We start from the raw sequence: 8,297 nt of genomic DNA, 5'->3' as shown, positions 1-8,297 counted from the left end.
CCATATTTCCAGATGGTCTACCTCGAGCAGTGGTAGCACCCGGTCTCCCACTCTGATTTGCATTCTGTCCCGACAACCTCGGGCAATCTTTAATGAAGTGGTCCACTGATCCGCATTTGTAACAGGAGCGGTCAGGAAATCTACAACTCCCCGAATGCCATTTACCGCAATATCGGCATTTCGTCCTGTCTCGACGTTCATTCCCAACACTGGCGACCGAAGTGCCTCGTGTACCCACAGGGGGTCGATCACGATCTCGTCCAAAAAGGCCCGAAGTGCCTCTAAACTGGCCTGCATCATCTCGAAATCTCTTCGATGTCTGTTGAAGAGACCTCCCGAGGATGTTTTACGAAACTCTCCAGTTCCCTCATCAACTCTTTGCTTTTCTTTTCTAAGCTCTTCGGCTTTACAAGCTCGTTCAACAAGTACCACGAACTCTTGTATTTCAAGAACGCCAACGAACATTTTTATATCTTCATTCAGCCCATCCTCGAAGCGTTTACACATAACAGCTTCGGACGAAACACATTCCCGAGCGTATTTGCTAAGTCTAACAAATTTTCGCTCGTAATCAGTAACCGACATGGAGTCTTGCTTAAGCTCAAGAAATTCCTTCCGTTTTTGATCAACAAATCTCTGACTGATATACTTTTTCCGAAACTCAGTTTGGAAAAACTCCCAAGTTACTTGCTCTCGGGGCACAATAGAAGTCAGAGTACTCCACCAATAGTAGGCAGAATCACGTAGCAAGGAGATAGCACACTTTAGGCATTCATCGGGTGTACAAGATAGCTCATCGAGTACCCGGATAGTGTTGTCCAGCCAAAATTCAGCTTGCTCGGCATCATCGCTATCCATAGCCTTAAATTCAGTAGCCCCATGTTTTCGGATTCTGTCAACTGGGGCTTATGTGACCTTATTTGGTCCGTTACCGGCGGTATTGTAGGTGCGGGGGTAGTATTTGTTCGGGAATGGAGGTTGTGGAACAGCCATATTAGTTCGAATGTATTGGTTAAACCAATCATTCATCACGCTATAGAATGCTTGTCTAGCTTCATCATTCTGATTACTAGCATTAGGTTGAGAGTTTGCCGGCACTGTCCCTTGTACGGGAGCAGGCGCTACACTCTCAAGATCATCAGCTACCTCTCGGTCACGATCGGGATCCATTACTATAAATAAACACATTTACAATTGTCGGAAATCACCACACTATCAAGTAATCACATAAAATGGCATGTATAGCTAGACCCAAAACATTACGGTAGTCCTAGAATCGACTAAACCGTAGCTCTGATACCAATAAAATGTAACACCCCGAACCCGAGACCGACACCGGAGTCGGACACGAGATGTTAACAAACTTTGAAAAATTTTTCCAGACACTGCCCAGTCTGAGTACTAGTCGCTTCAAAAATCATATCTTGAGTTTCACAACTCAAAAATCAGTTTTGTGATTTTTCCCTGAAACTAGACTCATGTCCCCACCTATGGATTTTTTTCTAGAATTTTTGGTCGGGCCAATTAGTACAGTTTATTAGTCAAAGTCTCCCATGTTACAGGGGTCGACTACACTGACCTTTTCCCATTACGACTGGGATATCTCTCTGCACAGAGCTTCAATACTGATGCCGTTTGTTTCTATGGAAACTAGACTCAGAGAGGAATCCATACATATATGGTATGACCCCTAATTATCTCTGGTCAATTTATAGTGAATTTCCAAAGGCGGAACAGTGAATCCAGAAACTGTTCTGGCCCTGTTACACAAGAACCCGAATATCTCTTTCTGTACTGTTCCTATAATTGTTTCGTTACTTCCATATGAAAGTAGATTCATCAAGGTTCGATTACATAATTTATTCACTATTTAATTCCACTCCTACGAATTCTTGTGATTTTTCCAATCCACACCACTGCTGCTATCAGCTTCTGTTTTCAAAGTGAACCTTACCTAATTTGGGGTTTCATGGACCAACTAGGGCCTTGTCATACATAAGCCCACATATGATCATACTTAGCCATTCTAGTGGCTGATCATTTGCTCAACACTTCCATTCCAACATAGTTACATCATGAAACCATCTATACATTCATAAATACGAATGGTCTAATGCCATACTCCACTTCTACAAGCCATTTTCGCATGGCTGTACACTTATACATTTCATAAAGTACTCGAAAGACAACAATGGGTAGTCCTATACATGCCATATCAAAATTCAACCAAAATAGTACCCAAAAGAGCCTTTGATAGTGTGGGCGACTTCGACTTCAAGATCCCGAGTCCGATAGCTGGAGAACCAAAAATCTATAAAACAGAGGAGCAATGTAACGAGTAAGCAATTTATGCTTAGTAAGTTTGAGCAAGGAATTCCAGCATGCACAAAGAATAGCACACATTTAGCTAAACGGAATATTTCATAATACGCAATTTACCGATATCAAACTTGCTTCACAACATTAATAACCCTTATGTACATACACAATAAACTAACTTGGCCGAAGGCCGGTAGCTCGTTTATCAACTGAGCGAACATTTATTGTAAGGGCTCGATTAAATTCAACACATACGTAACATATCCCCATATTGGGATGTTTTTCGAGTATTCGCTGGAATTTTACAGCAAGCTCATTCATTACCAAATCACGTACCTTCGGGATTTAACCGGATATAGCTCCTCGTTCAAATGCCTTCGGGACATAGCCCGGTTTTAGTAACTCACACAATGCCTTCGGGACATAACCCGGATTTAACAACTCGCACGAATGCCTTCGGGACTTAACCCGGATTTAACAACTCGCACGAATGCCTTCGGGACTTAACCCGGATTTAATAACTCGCACGAATGCCTTCGGGACTTAACCCGGATTTAATAACTCGCACGAATGCCTTCGGGACTTAACCCGGATTTAGTATCTCGCACAAAGGCCTTCGGATCTTAATCCGGATATATTCACTTAGCACAAAGCCTTCGGGACTTAGCCCGGACAGCATTCAATTAATCATGCACATCTAACAATAATTCATAGCACATTCATATTTCATTTTCGTTTACGAAACTCAAACACAAGGCACATATTGTCCTTGCACATTCGGCTCAATAGCCACACATAGAGCATGATTTAATCACATCGAAATTTAAGATCTCTTACTCAAGAACTTACCTCGGGTGTTGTCGAACGATTCCGCTAGCTATTCAACCACTTTTTCCTTCCCTTTATCGGTTTTATTTCCCCTTTGCTCTTGAGCTTGGCCTAGCTACATGCATGGCCGAATCTCTTCACCTTTCTTCTTCTTTCCTCCTTAAAATTTTTGGCCAAGGATGAACCAAAGGATGAGAAATTTTTTTTCTTTGTTTTTCTTTCTAATTTAGGCTAAAATGGAGGTGAGAAAGGATGAACACAAACTTTTCTCCTTTCTTCTCTTGAGCTCACGGCAATGGGGGGAACAAACACCACACACACATTTTTTTTTCTTTTGTTTTCCATTTCTTTATTACCCATACTCCTTATTTTATTCTTCCACTAACAAAACATGTTTCATGACATGTTTTGCCCATCCTTCCTTGTCATGGCCGGCCACTACTCATTAGGGGGGGAAATTTGACATGCAAGTCCCCCCCTTTGTCCACATGCACTAGTAGGTCCTCACACATTGACCTATCACATTTTAGAATTTTCTCACATAAGTCCTATTGACTAAATTCACATGAAATCAACCCAATTGAAGCTTGAAATTTTCACACATTCATAATTACATATTCTACACAATAAGTATCACATTCAAACATTTCGGTGACTCGGTTTAGCGGTCCCGAAACCACTTCCCGACTAGGGTCAACTTTGGGCTGTCACAGTAGTGCCGAATTTGTAAGAGGAAATAGTGGGATATGGGAGATTATCACGTTTTGGGGAGAAAGGGAAGGGATTTGAGTTTAGTAGGAGAGTTGTGCTGATCTGGTGGAGAGTATGAGGGAGTGGCATGTGTTTGAGCCGAACTTGAATTCTGCCTTCTCAAAATTTCGGCATTCTCTTCCCAGTTTTCCAAAATTCTAATAGAGAAACCCTTTTGTTCCCCTGTAGTCAAAATCTCTTTCGGCAATTCGGCTTTAGTTAGTTTTCTTTTCTTTTTCTTTGGAAATTTCAGTGACTGTGCTATTCTCTGTTGTTTCTTCCTTTCTTCCTTTCCACTTTATTGCTTTCATTTTTGTCAAGCTCTCTTTTACTACCGAAGTGTAATTGGTGTTTGGCTCAGTCCTCTAGCCGAACCTTAACTAGTAGTTCTCAATTTTGTTTTGGGTTCCTGCTTCCTGCAATCCTCTATCAACTGTTCATTGTTGTTGGTACCGATTGTTGCTTTTCATTTATCAATTTCCTCCCTTTTTCTTTTACCCTCATTGTGCCAGATTCTTTTTCTGCTCTCTCCCTCTCTGTCGATGTTGTGTACTATTCTACTCTGTGATTCTGTGATTTCAGTAAGTGTGTATTTTCGTTTAGAGATCGAACTATGGTTATGAATAGTTGTTAATAAGGGTGCTAATTAGTTTGAAAATAATAACCGATGAAGGGGGAAAATCATTCTTGATCAACAATTTAGGTGTGTGTAAGGCTTGGGGGTTCGAATTAAGGTATGTGACAATTGATCTTTGGGATAAGTGTTTTGGAAAGGAGTAGCATTAATTTGTTTACCTCGTGAATAATTGAATGATTGTCAATTAGATCAAGGTTTGGAGTGCTCAAGGGCTAAGTGCATGTTTCTGTAGTCAGGTGTGTAAACACTGTCCAAATCGTAAATCGGCAAAAGCCGATGCATGTGACCATTTACTCTACACGAGCGTGCATTCGCTCGTGTGGTAATTCAAATGCCTAAATGTGGGTGTAAGACCGTGGAGGCCAGCCATGAGCGATTTCATGGGCTTAGGCCATTTTGGGCCATGTTGAGCCAAATGGGCCGTGTAGGTCCCACGAGCATATGGGCCCCATACGGGTAAATCACATAGATGTATGGAGAATATTGGGCCAGGCTGTGTATTCCACACGGCCAAGGCCATTTCTGGGCTATGTGGGCCACATGGGCCTATAATATGGGCCTTGGGCCCATTTTTTCTGTTTGACTTTTAAGGATGCACGGGTCGCTCGAGACGACTGTGGACCTACTGTTGGATCCATAAGTGTGCCTGGACCCCTAATTGGTTGTAAAATTACTGTTTTGCCCCTATGTGGTAAAATGACTGTTTTTCCCTTTTGTGGTAAAATGACTAAAATGCCCTTACATGGTAAATTGATTGTTTTTGCCCCTATGTGATAGATGTTTCTATTTTAGCATGCTGTTGTAACTGTGTTAAGTACATGTATAATATTATGATATGACATGACATGTGGCATGATGCATTGCATGGGGGTGGGTTTTTATATGATTGAAGGAAGTGTACTGTACTGGCACCTCTGCTGCAAATCACTGATGGTTCTAAGCCTATTATACTGGCAGCTCTATTGCAAATACTGTTTAGTGCCGCAGCCGGTGCTACTTGGAGTGTAGGGATGGGTGGGTTGATTTTATCCCCACATGTAGTTTAGGGTTGGACGGAGATAGAGTGTAGAGGCTGGATGGGTAGGACTTGCTTATTGTTTACTGTTACTGCAATGGGTCAAGGCCCGAACGTATGACTGTTTCTATATTGAGATGGGCTAAAGCCCAAATGATATTATCACTGTTATTAGAAAGGGCTTAGGCCCAAACTGTATTTGCTTACTGTATGTTTGACTGTTTTTTTATTAATGGGTTACACACTAAGTTTTCGTAAACTTACTCTTCTGCTTATTTGCGTAGGTAATCCTTAGGCAGATCGGTGCTGCGAAGGACTCGAAGGTCGCCATACAACTGCTCATGCTTCTATATTTGGTTTTTAATTTATAAGTAATTTAATTTGGGTATTTTGAAATAAGGTCTCTTTGAATTTTTAATCATTAATTTGGGTTTTTGCTATTTTGATCTGCTAGCATTAGGACGCAGGTGTTCAAAAGAATAAATGCTTTTCAAAACACCACATTTACGCAACATGTTTTAAAAGCTTCCGCTATAAAATGATTTTGGAAAAGAATAACGATATTAAAGTAAATACCTTTTGATTGGGACGCAACTTTTGAGATGAACAACACGTTTTAAAATCATAATTAAGATCACACAACGAAGACAAATATGGAAAGGGTTTTTCAACGATATCACACTTTGCGAAAAACATTTCAATGTGACATCACTAGATTAGGCCATAACATCCAGGCCAGGTTTGGGGTGTTACATTAAGAGTTTCATTAAACAATCCATTTCCAAGCAAACATGGACCACATTACTAAGAGGCATTAACACACATATATATATACAACACATAATTGCAAAAAATAAGCCAACTTACATGGCTAACATACAATAAAAAATTTAATATTTACAAGCCAACACAAATGGCCAAAATCATGCTACAATATCAAAATGACTCAAAGTCCCTATACATTCCATATACTTAAAATACCAAAGTTCATAGGTACCAAGAGATAGGTAGATAGTGTGAAGCGATCGCCAACGATCCCCAAATCCAAGCTAGCTTTGATTATATAATAAAACACAAGAAAAATAAGCAAAGTAAGCTATAAAGCTTAGTAAGCTTGTATGAAATAAACTCAATGCAATCTCAGAAATATAATTCAATAATTTGAATATACCAACATATAGCTTACATAATTAACAAACCTTTTAAATACTCAATTATGAGAGTATAAACTTCCTTCAAAAGTTTCCTCAATTTGAAACTTATATAATTCATGTACGTACCTGTATCATCTAGCATCAATCTCATACTCATCCATATTTATCGTTTACCCGTTGAACCTGTAATATCCCGAATTAGGGCCTAATCAGAATAGTGGTTTCGTGACCACAAATCTGAGATAGAAATAATTATTTTATAATTATTTTGATGTTTATGATATTATTGCATGATTGTGTGAAAATTTCGTGATGAAATCCTATGCCTAAAGTGCTTAAATTGAAATTAGGGACTAAATCGAATAATTTGTAAAACTTGCATTCTAGGAGTTTTTAGTATGAAATTGTTTTGGAATATTAATGAGGAGGTCTTAAATAGAAATTTGACCAATTTCTAAGTCTATGGACAAAAATTGGACATGGATGGAATTTTTGGAAACTTTAGTAGTAAGGGCATTTTGGTCATTTAGTTAGTAAAATGAATTAAAAACAAAATTAAAAGCCAATTTTTGTCCATCTTCTTCATTAGGCCGAAATTTCAAGGGTTCTCCATAGTTAGGGTTTGTTTCAAGCTTCCAAGCTCCATAGTAAGTGATTCCAAGCCCCGTTTTTAATGTTCTTTATGTTTTTAGAATCCCGGTAGCTCGATTAAGCTTATGCTAGCAATAATTCAACCTAGGGTTCATATTTGGAAAAATACCCATAGGTGAAATTTGTGTATTTTGGTGTTTTATGATAGAATATGAGGTTTTAAAGTATGTTAGACAACTTGTACTACTCGGTTTTAAGCAAATTCGAATTATATTCCGATGTTCATGAGATCCGCGTATTCGAATTATATTCCGATGTGTTCAACGGGTGAATCTTAAGTGAATAAGAAGAAGGCCTAAAACGAAGGTGACATGTTGGTAAGTGTGGTAAATGAGAAAATTTGACAGGTATATGCTTAAACCCTCGGGTTGAAAACTTGGTATGATGAAATCGTAGAAAGATATTAAATGTAAATGAAACATGAATGTCTTGGTGTTGTTTATGCAAATGATGTTTTATGTGAGATTGTGTGATTATGTTACTTGCTATTTGCATGTGAACTTACTAAGCATTTGTGCTTACTCCTTCCTTTTTTTTCATTGTAGTTTTGACAAGCCGGCTTGAGAATCGGGATAGGTCGAAGACTCGTTCACACTATCCAAAGGCTTAAATTGGTAAAATGGCTTGTGTATTTTGAATGTGGCATGTATGGCAAAACACTCACTTTGTGTAATTGATCTTATTATATGGCTATGGTTTGGTAAGAAAAGGGTTTGTAAATGATTAGCCATTGGAATGGCCAATCTAAGTCATATTTGATGTTATGTATGTTTAAAATGCTATTTAGTCCATGAAAATCCTTAGTAAAGTGAAATTTGCCATAAAACAGAATCTGACAGTAGCAATGATGTAAATTTGAAAAATCACTAAAAATAGTAGAAATGGAATTAAATGATGAGTAAGTTATGAAATTGAAGATTAATTAGTCTATTTTCATATGGAT

The sequence above is a fragment of the Gossypium hirsutum genome, chromosome A02 (assembly GCF_007990345.1).
Source record: "Gossypium hirsutum isolate 1008001.06 chromosome A02, Gossypium_hirsutum_v2.1, whole genome shotgun sequence".
Taxonomy (NCBI): domain Eukaryota; kingdom Viridiplantae; phylum Streptophyta; class Magnoliopsida; order Malvales; family Malvaceae; genus Gossypium; species Gossypium hirsutum.
Note: the sequence above shows the minus strand (reverse complement) of the source record.